Source organism: Mauremys reevesii, linkage group 15 (assembly GCF_016161935.1).
Source record: "Mauremys reevesii isolate NIE-2019 linkage group 15, ASM1616193v1, whole genome shotgun sequence".
In the NCBI taxonomy this organism is placed as follows: domain Eukaryota; kingdom Metazoa; phylum Chordata; order Testudines; family Geoemydidae; genus Mauremys; species Mauremys reevesii.
This window is the reverse complement of record NC_052637.1, coordinates 24,358,477-24,378,939: the sequence shown is the minus strand read 5'-3', so window position 1 is coordinate 24,378,939 and position 20,463 is coordinate 24,358,477. Positions and strand designations below refer to the sequence as shown.

At 42.4% G+C, this 20,463-nt stretch overlaps 1 long non-coding RNA gene across 1 annotated transcript; it reads right to left on the bottom strand.

Annotated features, from left to right (window-relative positions):
- Window positions 1–268: 268 nt before the first annotated feature.
- LOC120383474 lies at window positions 269–19,306 on the bottom strand. Its single transcript, XR_005588478.1, has 3 exons — window positions 19,142–19,306; window positions 12,410–12,549; window positions 269–6,308 (listed from the first exon to the last, which is right to left on the bottom strand). It is a non-coding gene; the product is annotated as an uncharacterized LOC120383474 (long non-coding RNA).
- Window positions 19,307–20,463: the final 1,157 nt, after the last annotated feature.

Genomic DNA, 20,463 nt, shown 5'->3' with positions numbered 1-20,463 from the left:
TCTGCTGACTCAGCGACAGAAGAGATTACTGACATTCATGTTACATTATTAACTTATCCCATTGACCAGGAATCCCCTGGAGGTATGTCCATGGAGCTCACTCTTGGTGAATAACCCTGGTTGGATCAGCTGTGCAGCATCTTATCTTCCAAACCAATAACCTTGTCTGAGTCTCTCTCTTTAATTCTTCTGTGAATGCTGGGAGGTGCCTGCACTGTTCAATGGGCTGTTGTCATCTCCAGCTGGGAAGCATAGAGACAGCATGGAGGGGAGCTTTACAGAGTCCTGTTTCTCCAAGGAAAGCTAAGGGGCCAGCTTCCGCCCTGTGTTACATTGGTGTGAAACGGAGTAACTCCCCTGAAGTCAGCTCCATTCTTTCATTCACTTCAGTGGAGTTACTCTGATTTACACCAGTGTAGCTAAGAGCAGGCTCCAGCCCTCAAATACTAGGCAGAGATCAGAGGTAAGAGAATTTCACCACTACAGGGCAGGATCCAAGCAGTTAGGCTGGAATAAGAACTGATCAGAACCTCTATCAGAAACTCACACTGAGCCTGAATTTGAAACCAATCTTTTTGCAGACTAATTCCCCCATGTCCCCACTTTTTCCCCCCCATTTACATTGTAAAGGAAAACTGAAAGGAATTTCTGTTTTTGTTTTTACCTGCTAAGACCTGAGCTTGTTGTTTTCCTGTAACAACCAATTACACCATTCATGCCACGGAAAGTAGTGCCAGAGATGAGTTTCTTACACTGTCTTCAGTGCAACAGATGTTAGCTGCAGCAGAACCCTATAGGACCAGCTCTTGGCAGGTAAGTGAAGGAGGAACTTATTTTAAAAACTTCTGTTTAAGAATGTATTCATGTGCCTAACACTAAGTGCACAATAAAATAAATGCAAATAGTGCCAAGGAAAATACACGGGTAGAAAGAATTAGACTCTGTATTTAATTGAATCAATCCGCCCATCGAGAACATTAGTACCACAGTGACTATTGATACCTACACCCCAGAAGTATGTGTTCCTTCATGAATCTCCCTGCCCTCTCTCAAAAGCCTATGAATACAGAGAGGTTGAGAAGCTCAATAGGCGTGGAGATAGAGGCGCTCAACCCATCTGAAAATCAGGTGCAAGTAATCTAAATCTAGGCAGCCAAACACTGACACACCAAAGATTAGAAGCCACTTTTAAAAATGTGGCCTACACTGGCATTGGGTCTCAGTTTCTCCAGCTGTTAAAATGGGGATAGTGATACTTATTGGCCTTCGTGAAGCACTTTAGACCTACAGATGAAAAGTGCTACGTAAGTGTCTTTGTCACCTCCCGACTGGATTACTGTAATGCTCTGTAACTGGAGAAAAAAAAATACACAGCTTCCCGCTTGTGCAAAATACAGCCCCCCCCCCTCCTCCAGAGGTCAGGCTGCCATGAGCTCGACCAGTCTGTGCAATGGTCCCTCCTCTGGTTCTCAGTCAGCTTCCACTGCTGCTTTTAAGAGCTCGGTCCTAATGTTCAGTTATTAATGGATCAAGTCCCAGCTACATTAGAGACCATGTCTCCATCTAGGATCCGCCAAGACAGTTTTGCTCATCTGGGACAAGGCAGATCACAGAACTCAGAACAAAGTGCCAGAGAGCTGGGAAAAAGCTCTCAGCTGAGGGGACCTCAGCTGTGAGATGAACCTCCAGAGGAGGTTAGATGAAGCCACAGTCTGACTGCCTTTAGGAAATGCTACATAAGCTTCCTCTTTGATAACGCTTTCCTACCAGGACCAGAATGACATTCACAACATCCACCACTCCCTTCTTCCCCTCCCATCCCGGGAAACGAGACCTTGCACCTCTATAACCTGAAAAGAGAGCAGAGCGAGAGACTCCAGGAGTCCACTAAGGATTTTGCTATTGCTAATCTATTTTATATGGAAGGTGCTAGATATTACAATGATGAATAGCAGTACAAAACCCTAAAACAGACAGACAGATGTTAGTGTATTTCAGTTCAGTCTCCATTCAAATCTCATCAGAATTGGATTCTGTATTTTCAGATCAGACAAATGTATTATGCTAAGGCCAATTCGACTGATATCAAACCTCTGCAAAGAAGTCTGAGAGTCCTTGAACCCTCCCCTCCCTCCTACTCTTGAGTTTTGTATGGTGCGCAGCTGGTAGGGCCAACATGCACTCATTCGCTGATGTAATCACGACGCCTCTGTCACGCTGACACTGCAATGCCTGAAATGATTATTCACATTCATATGATGTTATTAACTTACCCCACTGACCGGGTATACCCTGGAGAACTGGGCAGAGAAAACTCCGTTTTGGTGAATAACTATGGTTGGACCATCTGTGCAGCATCTTATCCTCCAAACCAATGACCTTGTCTGACTCAATCTTATTAATTGCCCTATGAACACTGGAAGATGCCCTCACTATTTAGAGTGATGGCACTTCCTGAAAAGTGAACACAGCCACAGCACCGCGCTGCTCTATTTCCTCTAGGGAGGTGGAATTCTATAGAAACTTGCAAATGGATTTTGGTTTCATCAGCAAATCTGACCCATTGTTCCCAAGCTGAGTACTGGATAAGCAAGGATGCAGTGGGGAGGGATCTGGGGGAATGAATAAGCCAGATCCTGTTCTCAGTTAAGTCTGGAGTAATCCTTTATGTGAACTCCATTTAATTCAATAACGTACTTGTTCGCCCATTGCATGAAAAGAATGGAGTCAGTCTGAATTTACACCAGTGTAAGTGAGAGCTGAATTTGGCCCGATGCGGGAGACACATGCCCTTCTGAGGGAAAAACCTGGCTCACTGACATCAACACGAGACTCCTGGAAATGCTTTCGTAGCTGAGCCCGTATGCCTGCGGAGGGAGTCAGGGAATACGTGCAGGAATCAGTAATGAGCCCCTTTATTCTTTAACTACATTAGTGTCAGAGAAATTGTTTTTTTGGGGACCCCACTCTCACAAGGTGGGCTAACCTCCTCTCTCCCTGTGTGATACACTTTTACATCACGGGGGCTTCTCCAGGACAGCTGTGGAAGGGGCACGGGGGAGAAGTACATTTTAACGATCGGCCTTTTTTGTTTGGTGTTCCTTTTTTGTTTTTCTCAAGGCCACTGTCAGAGAGACATCCCCTCCCCACAGCCCCTTTTGACCTTCCTCCTTGGATGTAGGAGGGCAAACACTCAATGAATGAGTAAGCTATAAGGGCCAGATCCTCAGATGGTGTTAACGGGCATAGCTCAACCACAGTCAATGGAGCTACACTGAGTTGCACCAGCTGAGGATCTAACCTCTACCTCTTGCATGACAGTGCTATGAGTGGCACGAAACAGCCTACAGCTTACAAAGATCCAACAGCTGTTTTATGACTAACCTGGTTGCAGCTTGGCTGGAAAGGCCAAGGGAAATTTTAACATTTTGCTGTGAATGTTTTTATCCTGGTTTCATAAGGCCAAGGAAATAGGCTCTTGCCTTTGGATTGAACACGAGTCTTATTTAAATTTGACTTCCTGGCAGAGGTATTGTGAGGCTTAATTATTTAGGGCCCAATCCAAAGCCCATTGAAGTTAATGGGCATCTTTCCGCTGCCTTCTCTGCATTTTGGATCAGATCTATAATGCTTATAAAGTGCTTTGATCCTTGGCTGCGAGGTGACATAGAAGAGCTATGTGCTGTTAATAAGAAATGAAGCCATCAGAAAAGTATCCCTAACAATCAAACCCATGATAAGAATCTGACTTTGCCATACAAAAGCGAGCACATTCAGAAGTAAGCCTGAAATGCAGCAACTGTCCCCAAGTACAGGCGTGTTGCCTGGTACTAAAGATCATACCGTCTTTGATGATATTTGGCCATCATTGCACACAGTTCCCAGAGAGTTTAAACAGGAGTTACACCTGCATATGACAGGACTTGAATTTGATCCATCCAACTTTGGATCATCACTTAGATCTATGCTAAACTTTCCAAAAGAAACCCTTCCTTAATACCAGGAACTTGGGTCCGGTTTACAAACTTTGGGGGTAGTTTCCAATGAGTCTGAGCTGAATTTTGAGTAAGTCTGGAGCTGATTCATAGGTTTGCCTGGAAATCAGATGAACACAACAGTATTCTGCAAAATGTCAAGAAGAAGCTATTTTGATGATGATGATTACAGTAGCACTACAATTGAGATCTGGGCCCCATTGTGCCAGGGGCTGTAAAAACACATGGTGAGAGACAGCTCCTGCCCTGAAACATTTATAATCTAAGTAGAGAAGAGACAGCTCAAAATGACTTGGCAGGTCAGTGACAGAGCTGGGATTAGAACCCAGGTTTCTTGTATCCCAGTCCAGCGAGCTGCCCACTGGATTGCACTACCTCTCTCAATTGCCCCCCAAATCAAATCTATTTATCTTTGAAAACACAAGTGTGCAATGGAAATCTGAAAGGCCCCTATATAATTTCCTACTTTATAATCTGTCAGAAATATTCCCTGCATCCTTAAACATCATTGATTTTCATTTAAAAGCTGCCCTCAATTTGTAGCCACACCTTCACCATGTATACTTCAGAGGAAAGCAGCTAAATATAACAGAAGCTCTTGGGCTTTTAAATTCACTATTGATGTAAGGCCCCAGGAAAAAGTAAATGAATTTAAAGGGACACTCTAGGAAATCTCTGTGCCTATTGATGTTAAGAGGAACCCCTAAAGGCATTACAACTGAAAGAGATCAGAGAAAAAAGAAAATTTCGCTATTTTTTCAGTTTGTTTCTTTTGAACATTGTCAGGTTCACTGTGTTGTTGCTAGTCTATACTTCCTATCTCTTCAGGAAGCCAAGCACTCAATGGCTATGGATACTGAGGTAAATTCCCTCACATCTCAAGAGACACTCTCTCTCTCTAGCTTGGAGGAGACTTACATTCCAATATCACTGTTGTGTTGCAAATGTTCCTGAAATAAAGGCCACCACTCTCCTGGGTATTAGGCCAGTACGTTTCAGAAAGAAAGAAAGATGAACACACATTGAACCATACCATTTTTTCCTTGGCAGGTGAAAATCTTATATCTACATCAGAGAAACAAACTGAAAGCAAAAACCTATGTTCTTAATTCTTCTTATCCATTTACATCTGTACAAAGTGGGTGCAAGACTTCACCAGAGCAGAATGGTTTAGCGCCCCCTTTGCCCAGGGCTAGGTGGCGACAAAAGTTGTGGGGGAGGGGAGTGATTGTTTGGTGGAGGAGGGTGATCAAATTTTACACCTGTGAACCTCAAGAGCATCCCCGTAGCAGTACAAAGCAGTGATCTAATGAGGATCCTGAGAGGGAGGGCTGCCATTTTTCTGTCTGCTTTTAATATTTAGAATGTAATCTCCCAAAACCCATAAATGCTAAATACTTTGGCATGCCCTTGACAGGTATAATTGTCTGTAGTCCTGTAAACATTAATAGCCATCTGGCAGAAAGCAGTGAAAGTGTGAGAGGTAAAGGAAGATGGACATTAATATAAACAGCAGCACAGGATTCCTGGTGCAATCTACCTGGGGCTGTCAGCTTGCCTGGGAATCTAGCAGCACTGACTTTAATTACAGTCATGTCCATATTTTCAGACATTTTTAAAGTCATCGGAGGAGCAGCTTTCATTTCTAATCTTACTGTAAATACAAGCCCTATTTGAATTCATTACGGACAGGGATATACAAATGTTTCTGCTTCGTTTTAACTGACAGTTGTGTAAAAGAAAACAGGCAAGAACTGGCCTGGTGGAGATCAAACCCATGAACTACGCAATACATGTCTTTGGGTCCCTGTGAAAATATGACGTCATTGTAATAATATACCATAGACTGTGCTGTATTTGCAAGGAATGGCTTTCCTCTACCTTAGCCTCTCTTGACCTCCTAGCTGTTTTTGTGCTTGTGAAAGGTGACCAATTAAAGAGTGTAAGTATTGACAGTTCTGGAGACTAGAGTTCTGTTTAATCCACGGAACAAGTGTGCTATAGTCAGTGGCAGTGCAAGCTTCTCCACGTTACATCTCTGTGTCAGTCTTAATCCATAGGGGACACTTCTTGGGCTGAGAGAGGAATTCAGTCTCCATGGTACATTCAGTTGTTGGCCTCTCTAATGACAAATTCCAGTTGTGGTGTTGGTTTAGTGACAGGGATTCATTTCTGCAGCAGAAACTAGACTGAGACCATCTCCTTGCACAGTGGCCACCATCATCCAACATCTGTTGGAGGAGCACATGATGTAACTCCATGAGGAAATACTTGTTTCTGTTGCGATTCTGACTTGCTAGATGTAAATGGAACCTGAAGTAGAAGAGGTGAAATGCTGTGAGAAATACTGCTTCCATCCCAGACAGAAGCAAAAGAAAAATCTACAGGAAAACCTATTCTCATGAGATTTCCAGCACCACCTCTGGACTCAAGAGATTTGGATAAATTTAGACAGCCTTCCAAATAACCATTCAAACTTTTGGCTGTTTCTCCATACCAAGGGCTCAATTCTCCTTTCTCCAGTTTTGTAACACTGAGCTCTCCTGACTTCAGTGCAGTTACTCCTGGTTTTCACCGGACAGATGTAGCAGGATCTGAGTCTCTAAACCTTGTGACTAGAGATGGGCCAGAACCCAAATCCTGGATCCAAACATGTTAGAATGTTGTGAAAGTTTGGATCTGGATCCAGATGTGAACGTTGCAGCGTGTGTCCATCACTGCTGTGGGCATTCACCCATCAGCCTTCTGGGAAAAGGTGAGTTCATCCATCCCCAGTGATAATATGCTGCGCTTGGCCACTTGGTTGTTAAGACACCTCTGAGGGAAAGCAGCATCCTCAAATTTGCATGGAATCTACCCAAAGCATGGCTATTTGCTTCACTCTATGAAGACCACGGAAGAAACAAAAATGAAGAAGGTGTCTGATATGTTGTTAAAAAACACACACACCCCACCACGTCCAATCTAAATCCTTTTAGGCTGGCTGTGCTGTACTCAGATTACAACAGCACCAGAGTAACATGAAGGAATTTAGGGAGGGAGGCTCCTTTGTCTTCAAAAAGTGGATCCCATCTTTAACCTCCGGATGAGAGTGCATTGAATAATAGATCTAAGACATTTGATACAAGACAGCTGCATTCAGATGATCCAGCTGTGTTCTACAATCTTTTAAATAAAATAAAACCAACAGAGCAATTTAGGGCATGCTGTTTAGCTGGGCTACAGATCCAACCTCATTCTTGTTCAGTGGAAATTTGACCTCAGTCTGAAGGGGAAAAAAAAAAAAAAGAATAGTCCTCTTTTGGAACAAGGTTACAGTAGATCCGAGCACCTTTCCATTGAAGTCAAAGGGAAGCACTCATCACCAGAGCTGGGTGGGAAGTGGGTTCTCTGTCCTGTGAACATTTTTAAGATTTCAAAAAAATCTCATTCTGCATTGGGACAAAAGTGAGACCTTTCACATTGTTTTTATTGAAAAGCCAGGGGGACCCAGGCCTGTGGCTATTGCACTCACTTGGGATATTGGAAACACAGGTTCAAAGCTAAGTTCTGTATCAGGAAGAGAAGCAACTTAAATCTGAGTCTCCTACTTCTCAGGTAAGTGTCCTAGCTGTTCTGGAGTGGGTCTCTTGCTTGCTGATTTTGACCAGAAAAATCTCCCACCCTCTTTTTTTTTTTTTTTTTTATAACCAGAAATTGCATCCTGGACTTGAGAAATTTTAGTTGAAATTGATGTTTCCACCAGTTTTGTTTTCAGCAAATCAGCATTTTCCAACAAAACTGTTGTGTAAAAAAAAAAATCCTGATCAGTTCTCATCACTGGATAATATTTTTAGCTGTGCTCTGACTGCAGGACTGAAGGATATGGCAGAGTATTTAAAGTTGAGGACTCTTCTTCCAATAGAGACTTGGAGTGGTACAGCTTCCAGTTTGGTTATAAACCATGAGCATTGCCATCCTGCAGCCCAGACCATGGAAATGAGCCATTCTTTAGAGAAAGGGCCATCAGAAAGGTCACTTTTGTACTGTGATCTCCACTATGTGTATACTCCTGACACCATCTATGATTACTGAGAACTTTAAGTTCATTTAAAAAAAAAAAAGAAAGAAAAAACCCACAGCTGTCTGGACTAATTTTTAAAGCCCTAGATTAGGAAGAATAGCAGGATGTGTTACTCTAATGTGAGAGTATCATTATGGAAAATTAAACTAATTTTTCCAGGCTGCTTTCTGACAGGTGGCAGTACAGTTTGCACACAGAAAGCTTCATGCATGGGAGAATTTCCTCAAAGAATTCCCCAGTTTTTCAGTCCTTTCCAAAGTATTTTTAATTTTAGGGAACTACGAATGAGACCAACATTAGTTTTTCATCTGGGCCCAGATCTGTAAAAGGTATTTAGACAGCTAACTTCCATTGATTACAATTGGAGTTAGCCACCTAACTACCTTTGAGGACTTGGGCCGTTGCGTTCTGATTCTTTTCCCACTTATACTGCTAAAAATGAGGAGTAACAGGACTAAAGGCAATAGATTTGCACATCTGCAAAAGCACTATTAGGTCCCAAATCCAGCCAAGCATTTCAGCAAGTGTTTAAGCACATGGCTTGTCCCATTGCTGTGCGCTTCAGTGCATCGCTGCCTTAGGGCAAGAGCTCTCATCACCACGCAGGATTGAGCCCTAAATGAGAGACGAACTGAGATCCATAAGATGAACTGAAAGATCTGAACGGAATTCTAAACCAGTGTAAGAAAACAAAATTAAAACTGAAGCCAAATATATCCAAGGAAGTCAATTGGCAATGCAAAATCAAAATCTGAAGTCAGCATAAATCTTTTTGCTAATTGTGAGGGGGGTTAGATTCATTTCTTTAATGAGTCAAGAATGGCATCTCAAATGAGACATGGCAAAGCCATAAGTAGAAGCCAGTCTTGACTCTCATGCCCCATTTTAACCACAGGACAACACTCAGATCTGGCATTAAAATGAGTATGCAAAAATCTCAAACAAAATCTTATTCACAGAAACTATGAAGTTTTTGCCCCAGTCAGGATCGAGACCCAGTTTTGTCGGGCACTGTCCAAATGTCCATGTAGAGAATGTCCCTACACCAAGGAGCTTGTGATCTCAGTTGTCTATCTGGTAAAGCATGTGGCATTTATGCAGTACACACTGGCCAGCCATCAGCTGAGATTGCACCGAAGAAACTGTTGAAACAATCAATCACTCAATACTGCATCAATACTGGCTTTACTATAAATTAGTACTCAGTCTGACTAGAGACCCAGAAGGCTGCAACCTTCTGTCTCAAGAAAGGCCTGGAAAAAGAGACACTGTAATTAATATGGAACCAAACTGCAAAGTTTGTATGGAGGCCCAAAGTTTCCCAGTTCTCAGGGCTGTGTTCAGGTCTGGGGGTTTGTTCTCGGTGGATATCACGAGGAAAAGCAAAGAGAAAGAAAACCACTGGATTCAGACAAATGGAGAGTGGCTGGCATAGAAAAGCCATAAGACCCAGGGGACTTTTTCTGCTGCCCTGAGGAAGTCAAGGGCAGTTTGAAAATTGATAGTGCTCTTTGTAAAGACTTCAGATCCAGATGGACAGCAGCATTGGCTAAAAGGCTGGCTTATTTATACAACAGATACGTAAATTACCTTAACTATGCAGTTGCATGGAGGCACCAAAGATAGAAAAAACACTAAACAGGTGCAAAGGTCTCATATTTTTGATCCCAATCTGAGGCACCTTATAATGTACTTATCTCCCCCAAAGCTGCCAGGCTGACATAGGCAAACATCTGAGCTGAGCTGAGTAAGAACATTTAATTCAAATTGACTTCTACCTCAGAACAAAACTCAAAGTTTGCCCGGCAGCAACGCCTGAGCACAAGGAAGTGACTCTGCATGAAGTCATGGTATATTTTTACATATTACGTGGTAATGCATGGCTGCCTCCACAGATGGTACCTACTGCGATGAATGATATGACTTATGTAGATATTGAAGCCTCGTCAACCAGTTGTACTGGAAACAAGGAGGACAGGCAAGTGACACAGGAAGGGATGTGAGAAACTAGACATTTTTGCTTTGTAAATATCTGTGATCCTTCCTGGAGACTTTACTTTAGTGTTTTCTTGTTTGGCTGTGGTCTTAATCACTGTCATAAATATAAAGGGAAGGGTAACAACCTTCCTGTATACAGTACTATAAAATGCCTCCTGGCCAGAGGCACAAAATCCTATTACCTGTAAAGGGTTAAGAAGCTCAGGTAACCTACCTGGCACCTGACCAAAGGACCCATAAGGGGACAAGATACTTTCAAATCTGGGGAGGGGTGAAAGGGCTTTGTCTGTCTGTTCTTTGTCTCTCTGTTCTGTGTGCTTGCCAGAGACAGATCAAGAAAGCAAGCAATCCTGCTCCATTAGTATTAGCAAATACTAGCGTAGGAATGCATTAGCTTACTTTTATTTTGGCTTGTGATTTCCTTTGTCTAAGAGGGAGGTTTATCCCTGGTTTTGTAACTTTAAGGTTTTGCCTAGAGGGGAGATCCTCTGTGTTCTTGAGTCTTTTGTTATTCTGTAAAGTACTTACCATCCCGATTTTACAGAGGTGATTCCTTTACCTTTTCTTTAATTAAAATTCTTCTTTTAAGAACCTGATTGATTTTTCATTGTTTTAAGATCCAAGGGTTTGGGTCAGTGTTCACCTGTACCAATTGGTGAGGGGATTATTCTCAACCCTGCCCAGGTGTAGGGGCTTGGGGGGATATTTGGGTAAGGTAGGGCTCCAAGTGGCCCTCTCTAAATGTTTAAATCACTTTGTGGTGGCAGCGTTACTGAATCCAAGGTACAAGGAAGAATTTGTGCCTTGGGGAGTTGTTAACCTAAGCTGGTAGAAATAAGCTTAGGGGGTCTTCATGCAGTACCTTAAAGTTCAGAGTGGGGTGGGAACCCTGACAATCGCAAATAAACATCATTCTGTAGATTCCAGTGTTTCTATGTGTGGGAAAAAATGTAAGACTATCCAAACATCTGCTAAGATGGAAATATTGTAATATAAACCAAGGTCTTGATCTCAGAAATATCTATCCATGGACTAATTTTATGCATGTCCGTAATCCTGTTCAGTTAAAGGAGTAAAATGAAGCACATACGGTACTTAAGTATTTGCAGACCTGGAGCCCAATCATTGTCAGCGAACAAATCTGTATCTGACCCGGGGGGAACGCGGAGTGGTTGGAGATTAGTGTTGAAAATATTTGACAAAAAAAAGCAAAACCTCCAACTCTAAAGATATGGATTGGGCATAATCACCACCATTTATTGAAGATAGTTGTAACAATTAAACTCCTTTATGAAATCAGACAGCTCCACCGAAACCCGTATCAGCCTCCAGGTACATGCCCCCACCCAAAACCAAGGCACAGGCAAGACTCACGTGGGTAGAGAGGTTTCATTAGCTATTGTTTTGTGAAGGTTTATGAAAAGCAAGAGAAAATACCATAGACGCAGGAACAGACTGCCAAAGACACAGCCTGACAAAGCACCTAAAGCAGATCATGAGAAAAGCCTACAGAGAAAACTTTGGGTTACTGCTGTCTGAAAAGCGGCTTGGAACTATAAGCAAAGGAACTATCTCTTGTTTGATACCTGCTGGGTTCAGGGAATCAGGACTTTGTAGATTTTTGTGTAAATAAACAGAATTGCATCAAAGAAAACACCTGACTCCGTCATCAATTTCTCCTCCTAACAAAAACTACCCGGGGGATCCTGAATTTTGCTAACCACTCAGGTCAAAAAGAGTAACAATAGACAACATGGTGCCCACCAGTGATCCTAAAATAGAGGCCAAAATCAGGTCAGACTCAGAAAGCAGAAGGAACAGATTTGGATTTAATAAAAATGATTTGCTTTTCGAAAAAATGCAATGGTTTGCTGGGAGTGCAGGGCTTGTAATATGTCTACATTCAAACTATTCAAATATAGTTCAGACAACAGAACAAAAACAACAAAAAGAGGATCTGCTTCTTGCAAAAGGAATGTTTACAGAAGGTGTAAAAAGGAGCTATACATGCTGAAACTAGCCAAATGTCTATGGTTTCATTTCTGGCCCTGGTGTGCGAATTTAGTTTGTTTCCATCCCAAACAAACCTAACCGTAAGTGATTTTTCAGTATGTATTATATAGGTATATTTCACATTCCAGTGGCTATTTTACTGAACTTTGCCAAAATCCACCCCCAACTAGAATACTTGTTAAATGTGCAGTTATTTCTCAAACTGGCCATTAGGTACAGGGTTTTTTCCCTTCTCAACCATTTTGGTTTAAAACCGGTACTCATAACCTTGTATATCCATCATATGTGTTTTCCCAACTACTGTCTATGGAGTTATATCGGACAGAAGAATTCATCTTACCTTATGGAGAATAAAACACACATGCCCAGAGCCGAATTCTTTCGATTTAAGTCCACTGATGTTGACGGAGTTACACAGCTATAGTCTCTGGCTAAATTACTCTCTGGTGTAACAGAAGCAGATCCTTAATAGCTGGGCTGCTGTGAATGGTAACAACTTATAGGTAGTGCCGGGAAATTTTTGTCTAGACATAAGTTCATGAAGTTCTTTCCATATAGTATACATTGTAATTCCCACATTTCCCTTCTCCCCTGTTGTCATCAAATTAAATGTCCATTTAACTCTGCAAAATCAAGGCATCAGGTTAGGAAGATGGGTACCTCAGATGAGACCTTCCTTATTTTGACTGACAATCACTTTACTGGGACCCATTAGATTCATTCAGTGCATCCGGAATCTGGATCAATCTGCAGATAATTCAACCCTTAAAAAAAATCATTCTTCTTGGGGATGCCATCTTTTGAATGATGTTCATGGTCACTAAAGATCCCATGGCACATTTTGTAAGAGCATGGGTGTTGGGCTGGGTATCCCAACTGAATTCTAACTTCAGGAATTACACAGCAACCCATCTAATCACCCCCTTGTGTCCTGGTCCATCTCAATAAACCATGCCCAGGCTTAGTAGGTATACCCCTTCATTCTCAGCACATGTAAACCCGCTCTGCTGAATACTTCACTGTATCATAACACCTATGTAAAAATCACTATTCAAAATTCATCATTTATAGTTGAACAAAAATTACCACAACACACATCCCTCATCTCTCTCAGAATGTTTCATCTTTGCTCTAGTCACTCACAGGGCTTTGGTGTCATGGGATCCTCACATTAAACTTTCAAAGGTTGTTGGATATGCACAGATCAGAGTAAACATAGAAGTGTAGTCATTCTGCAACAACAATCAGCTATTCGGTCTCTTGTGGAATGAACAATGCCCCTGTCTTCCAGGGGGGGATTTTTCACCAGTTTTCCTTGACATGGCTTAATTATTAACTTCAGAGCTGCTTAAAACAATCATGTGGCTGGGGACAGGACTGATAAGAATTTTGATACATACTATTGAATTTTGTGATGCTCTGAAAAACTAGATAACTTCTACACTGATAATGCACCAAATACCAGTAACAACTCAGCATACATTGTTACAAACACCTAGGACCTGATTCTCCATTGGCCAGCAATTTGGGCCATCTTTGATACCACTGCAAACTGAGTGCAGAAATGGGCATAAGATGCTACCGAACCAGAATGGCCATTTTTGAATACCCACTTTTGCACTCTCATTGTCTGGGTGTAAATGACTGCACAAGGTGCAGAGGAAAAGAGAATCAGGCCCCCTGTGTTTATAACAATGTGTAAAGTTCATCAAAGTGGTCTCTGATGTATAGTGTATTAGCCTTTCATCTCTTGAGACACAAGTTCCAATATCTCAGTGCAAATAGGTTTGTTGGTCTTCCAAGTTGCTTCCTGGCATTTATCTCCATCATAAAACCACCAGCCTGACTGTTGGTCTCGTCTCAAGAGAGGCTCAGGAATGGAACAGCAGAGAACAGGTCAGGATTAAGGTGCATTGGCAAATTTCCATTGTGGTCCAGGACAGGAACAGTAGTGGATATTACAGGTCATGTTTGAGGTTTATTGGCAGTGCCCTATGGGGGTACAGGACTAGAATAATGAGGCTGGGGTCTTCAGGGCAGAGCTGAGGTATATATCTGGCTCTTTGCCTAAGCCTTCCCCAGTCACCTCCAATTTAATGAGCACCAGATTCACATAAACTGCAATAACAAATGGAAGAAAAAATGCATTGGGGATAGCGAAGTGAGTGACCAAACCTCCACATATTTTCAGCGAACAACAGCCAGGACACAACAGTAATCTCTTTCCCAGCCTAGAGAATAACCATCCCAAGTGATCCTTGCTTTCAGAGGAACAGAGACAACGCTGATAATGGGTCACATGAAGTCAATGGAGCTATGATGACTTCCATCAGCCCTGAACTGGAACTCGTCTCCAATCACCCTGCTGATTACTGACAGCTGAAATTGTGGGGCTTTTTTCACCACGCAGCTTTCCACTGGAGTAACTCCTCTGAGGTCAGTGGAGTTACCCCTGCCTAAAACAGGCAGAATGCAGTGGAGAATCACGTCAGTCATCAATCACATTCAAAGTGCTAAACTCCCTTTCTTTCCTTTTACTTTTGCTACCCAGCATAATTGTCACATTTCATTTTCCCTCCCCCTCCTAATCCATTTTGCTAATTTGTACAGCTGGGAACAGGAAGGGGAGAAAAACTCTGATGCTGCAATTGCTGATTCCCTCGAGAAACCCTTAAAAAGTGCCATTAGCTGGCGTGCAAATCTTTCATGTCATCCGACAAGGTCTTTGAAGGCACTATGTTCAACATCCATTTTTATAACCCCAATTAAAAAAAAAAGCTGTGATTCCTTCCAATTGGGCTTTCTTCCAGGTGTAAAGCAAAATCATATTTGCTTCTCGAGTCACTACTAATCAGCCAGACTTCAACATTGGGGTTTGATATACATAATCTTCCTTCATATCAGAATTCAAAATGACACAAAAGGTTATTTCAATAAGGGAATGTCGCAACTCATAATTCCTGCCCCCTCTCCTTCCCCACCACATGCCTGTATGGTAGGTTGTATAGACAATTTGCAAATATATTTCATGTCAGGTGTGTCTGTCTCACACCTGCACTGGGGTGGGCAGATTTGTGTTTGTACATTTGCTTCCTTTGTCTTTTTAAAAAGGAAAAAAATATAGATTTGTCCCTTAGCCCAGTAAAGCAGGGAGGGAATAATACCAAGTGAAGACAGTTTAAACAGCTGAAAGCTAACTTAACCAGTGTCCTTAATTATACACAGAGTCCCGAAGCAAGAAGACAGAAATGTTAGCAAGAGCTTGCCCCCAGCTTATGGCATGGTTTCTTAACTAGGGCAGTTTCTATGGACAGCATTTGCTGAAGGAGAAAGGGGCCTGTTGGATTTCCAAATATTGAGGGCCAGATCCTCAGCTGGTATAACTCAACATAGCCCCACCAAAGTCAGTGGAGCTACACTGATTTGCACCAGCTATTCATCTCAGACTTGATTCACTACTCCAAGTTTTACCCCTTGTGATTTCAATGGAGACATGCCTGCATATGATTGGAGGAAGGCCACATTCATAGAATCATAGGACTGGAAGGGACCTCGAGAGGTCATCTAGTCCAGTCCCCTTCACTCATGGCAGGGGTAAGTATTATCTAGACCATTCCTGACCAGTGTTTGTCTAACCTACTCTTAAAAATCTCCAAGGATTGAGATTTCACAACCTTCCCTAGGCAATTTATTCCATTGAATCAGCCCTGCTCTCTGCCCTGCTCCAGAACAGTTCTTCCTCATCCTGAGATAACACAAAAGACTCTTCCAAGAAAATGCCCCAATGCTTGGAAGCTGAAGCTAGCCAAATTCTGACTAGAATTAAGATGGACATTTGTAATAGTGAGAGTTATTAATTATTAGAACTACATACCTAAGGAGATGGTGGAGTATCCATCTCTTGATGTCTTTAAGTCAAGAGTGGATGTCTTTCTAAAAGAGATGCTCTGGCTCAAACAGAAATGATGGGCTTGGTGACATTCTCTGGCTTGTGTTATAGACTAGATGATCATAACGATCCCTTCTAACCTTAAAATCTGAGCCTCTATGAATAAATCTTCCTTTTATTTTCCTAACACACTCTGTAGATTTCCTGGGGAAACAGATGCTCTTTCATTGGCTACTCCTTCTTACAAGGGTTTTCTCCTCAAATACCCATTGGACTTTGGATACTTGTTTTGGTTCCTCTATGAACTTGGGCCTCATTTTCCCCACTTGTAACATGGGAATAGTGGTATTTACCTACCTGATAGGACTAGTGTGAGAATTAAATCATATTTGTAACCGTGTTTTGGGATTCTTGGGAGAAAAGCAATATATGGCTGCAAAGCATTATTTATGATGATTCCAAAACTTGTGACATGTTTTAGATCTTACAAATGACAACATAGTGGGTCCTGGTACCAGTCCCCAGAAAAACATCCCCCTGATCTATTGTTTTATGGTTTGGTTCACTCTTGTCTCTAATAGCTGATGAAAAGGTCTGATTCTGATCTCACTTACACTGGTTTTACAGTGACTGGTGTCATTCCATTGATTCAGTGGAGTTACTCCTGATTAGGGCTTGGTAATGAACACTTCCAAGAAGCACTGAATCCCTTCTATTGCCATTAAGGTCACCAGCCCAGATCTGCAACTGGTGTAAATCAATGTAACTCCATTAATGTCAATGAAACTCTGCTGATTTAGACCAGCTGAGGCTCTGGCCCACTGAGGGTGGAGGGTACACTCAGCAGCAATCAGAAGCCAGCTTTATCTTGCAGGATTAGGCCCTTAAAATGGTGAGATCAGAATCAGGCCCATGCTGACTACTCCTCTTTCCCTGTGTGTTCCTTGCTGCCACATGTAATGTTGGCTGGTAGGCACCATCATCAATTCATATGCCCTACATATGACTGGATAAAAATGCCAGCATTTTACACAGAGTGTAAACAGCGGGAATGTTATTTAAATAGCCCTCTACTTCTGTGGATCTAGAGTCTCAGACCAGCCATGGAAGCCTGAACCTCATCCCTAAAGGAAAAAATAATGACTGTGTTGTTTCTTACTGCCCGTAGCAATACCTGAATACCCTGCTGCAGAGCAGCTCAGGCGCCTTTCCCAACCCTTACAGGGCTCCCCATCCGTGTCCCACCATTCCTCAGAAAAAGCTGGGCTCCTACTGTAATTCCTTTGACCAAGAGACCCAGGGCTTTGTGTCTCCCATCGCTGCAAATTTCTAAAGTATGTGTCTGCTGGAGGAAAAGAAACACTTTAATGTTTACAATGAGAGGGGAACTGTTTATGCTCCATTCTGATGCTGTGTTTCTTGGGGGAGAGAGACGGCTCTCGGCAACGAGGGATTAAGGGGATCTATTGTACCCTTTTCTGATGTTGCCCACCATTAGATTCCATTTGCATACATCTCACATTCAGGAGCTGGGAGCATAGAAACAGCCATCACACCTGCTACTTCTGTTGGGCAGAGCCATCTTCTAACGGTTAAACGCAGGGCGGCTTTTCACGAATTTGGGGGGAAACTGCAAGTTGCAAAGAGGGGTGTGTGTGTCTGGACGTTATGAAGGGGAGGGATGTGGGGAGAGAGAAGCAAGAGCAAACATGCATTGGGAGGATTTTCCAAGCCGACAGAGGGTCTGCAAAAGGACAGGCTTTGAATTCTGCGTGTTCTTTTAACTAGGCCTCTGATTTGAAGAGGCCCCCAAAACCCTGGTAAGCCTCATTGAACTTGAAAAGCTACAAGCTTCCTTTCTTCCCCATTTGCTTTGTCTTCCCTTATCTCATTCATGTGAGACATTGTCCCTCCTCCACCCTCACCCCCCCCCCATTTGGTGGGGGAGGAGGGGGAGAGAGAGACACACAGAGACAGACAGACAGAGACAGTCAGTCAGCTTGGAATGTTGCAGAGAAGCAACAATATTATGTCACACACAGAAACCCAGAGACAATAGTGCAGAGAAATTATAAGTGAGGTACCAGTAGCAACACTGACTTGGCTTTAGATAGAGGCTAATAAAAGGACCAGGAACTCTCTGTCTCAAAGCTGCATAGACAGACACAGTGCAAAAAAGAGCAAAGAAGCTGAAAAAGAAAGTCTGGTAAAACCATTTTTAGGTCTTGTCTACAGAGGGGATTTGCCCCAGTTACAGCCACCAGTGATCACTAGTGGAAACTCTTAGTGCAGAAAGCCTTCCTTGAAACCAGCAAAAGGAGCACCAGTTCCATTTCTGGGGATGAGTGACTTTGACCATCCATTGAAACTACTTGGAAAAATAATTACTTTTTTGCAAAAATTTTGAAACATTTGAGTTTTTTTTAATTTCCTGTGAAAAATTTAGGTTTTTTTTTTAACAAGAAAATGAAAACATTTCAGTCTTTGAAAAACATTTTCAGTAACAATTTTGTTTTCCTGTTAACATTCTTTACAAAAACAACAAAAAACAAACAAAAAAACCCCAGCAACAAAAAACAGATTTCAGGGTTTTCTTTGTTTTGTTTTGAAAACTGGAAAACTTCAATGAAAATGAAAAAATTCTGCAAAACTTTGTTTTGGTTGAACAGCCATTTGTTGTTGAAAAAAAATGGCTTGACCAAAAGACGTCCACCAGCAGTTCTGTCTTCATTATGGCTCACGCTAGGACAACCATTGGGAAAATCCCCAGTTTAAGCCTGTTCTTCATGCCAGTTTTGAGAGAACACTCCCAAGGTTGTTAGATCTTGAAATTAAACTGCCTTGACAATACTCCTAGGGGATGAAATTTCTCCTGGAGTGGCGACCCATTTACAGTAGGGCTCTCAACTTCACTAATGCTGCTGCAGCTTAACTGCTATTAGCAATAGTGGAAATGTTTTCTCAAATCCCATAGTGCAGACAATATATGGGAGTGTAGACAAATGCCATCACACAGCACTCCCTTGTGACCTAGGGTGGCCCTGCAGGCATCCTGCCTCAGTTTCCCTTAGAGTCCCCAAAATAATTCACATGCACCCAGAGTCTTCAAAACAATCACCCCCATCTCTTGGGGACAAAATGTTGAATATAGTTCAGACCACCAAAAGGCCCCTTTCCACTCACCTCTCATATTTAGAGTTCATAATCCTCCTAGTTGGGATTGTGGTTTTAAGTCCTGGCCTTCCCAGCCCATAGCTTATCCATCAAGTTTAGGGTCTCACAGTCCTCCTTCTTTGGACTGTGCCTTCAGCTACATTCTCCTCAGGAACACCTTCAACAGCTCTTCATTCAGCACACCCTTTCTCTAACTGGGCTTGGAGCCTCTCTTTTGAGTTAACCACCCCCCAGTCACCTGACCACTCCTTGAATCTTCTCAGGTGGGTCTAATTACCTCAAACACCTGTCTGAGACAGCTGGGGAAGAAGGGAGCCATGCCCTGCCCTCTCTACAAGACTCCTGGCCCCAGTCCCTTAAAGGAAAAATAGCCAGGGTTTCTTCCTATATCTCCCGCCTCCCTACCCCAGACTCTAACTATTTCCCCAGGAACATCTTCTTCTCACCTTATGTCCAGTTTTGGTTGTTTTGGAAACTTGGAATGGGATGACTGGCCCCTCCCACGACTTTAAGGGCCAGTACCCCATTACGGGGAGCAACACAGACGCAGAATTAAGTCCTTTATATGACTCTTATGTGGGTTTTTGCATTGCCTTAATATTTTGTACATTATTATGAAATGTGATTACCTATCCTAACTGCCTATGCTTCCCCTTGATTAAAAAAGAGAAGATTGAGATTGCATTTAGTGAACACTGAGGAATATTTTAAGGTGATGCTACACATGACCAATTAACTAAGTACTGACTGTAGAGCATATGGATCAAGAATTCTCCAAGTAATAAGCTCCTATTCATGTTACAGTATTTATCAAGTCCCAGTTGTTGGACCGTATTTTACCTTCAGGTGTTGTATGTGTATTAAGCATGTAATGAGTACAATGGGAATTGCCCTGGCTTTTATATGTGAGGGCAACATTTGACCCTGGTGAACTCAAATATTGTTAAATTCTATAGGGAAGCAGAATGACAATCCCAAATCATTCCAATACGTTGCCATATGCAAACTATGGTTCCAGCTATTAATGACTGTCCACTGAGGGACCTGATGATAGTCTCCAAATATGCTAAGGGTTGTTATAAAGAGGACTGTGATCAATTGCTCTACATGCCTGCTGAAGCTAGGACAAGAAGTAAAGGGCTTAATCAACAGCAAGGAGATTTAGGTTAGATATTAGGAAAAACTTTCTAATACTAAGGGTAGCTAAGCTCTGGAACAGGCTTCCAAGGGAGGTTGTGGAATCCCCATCATTGGAGGTTTTTAAGAACAGGTTGGACAAACATCTGTCAGGGAAGGTCTGGGTTTACTTGGTCCTGCCTCAGCACAGGGAT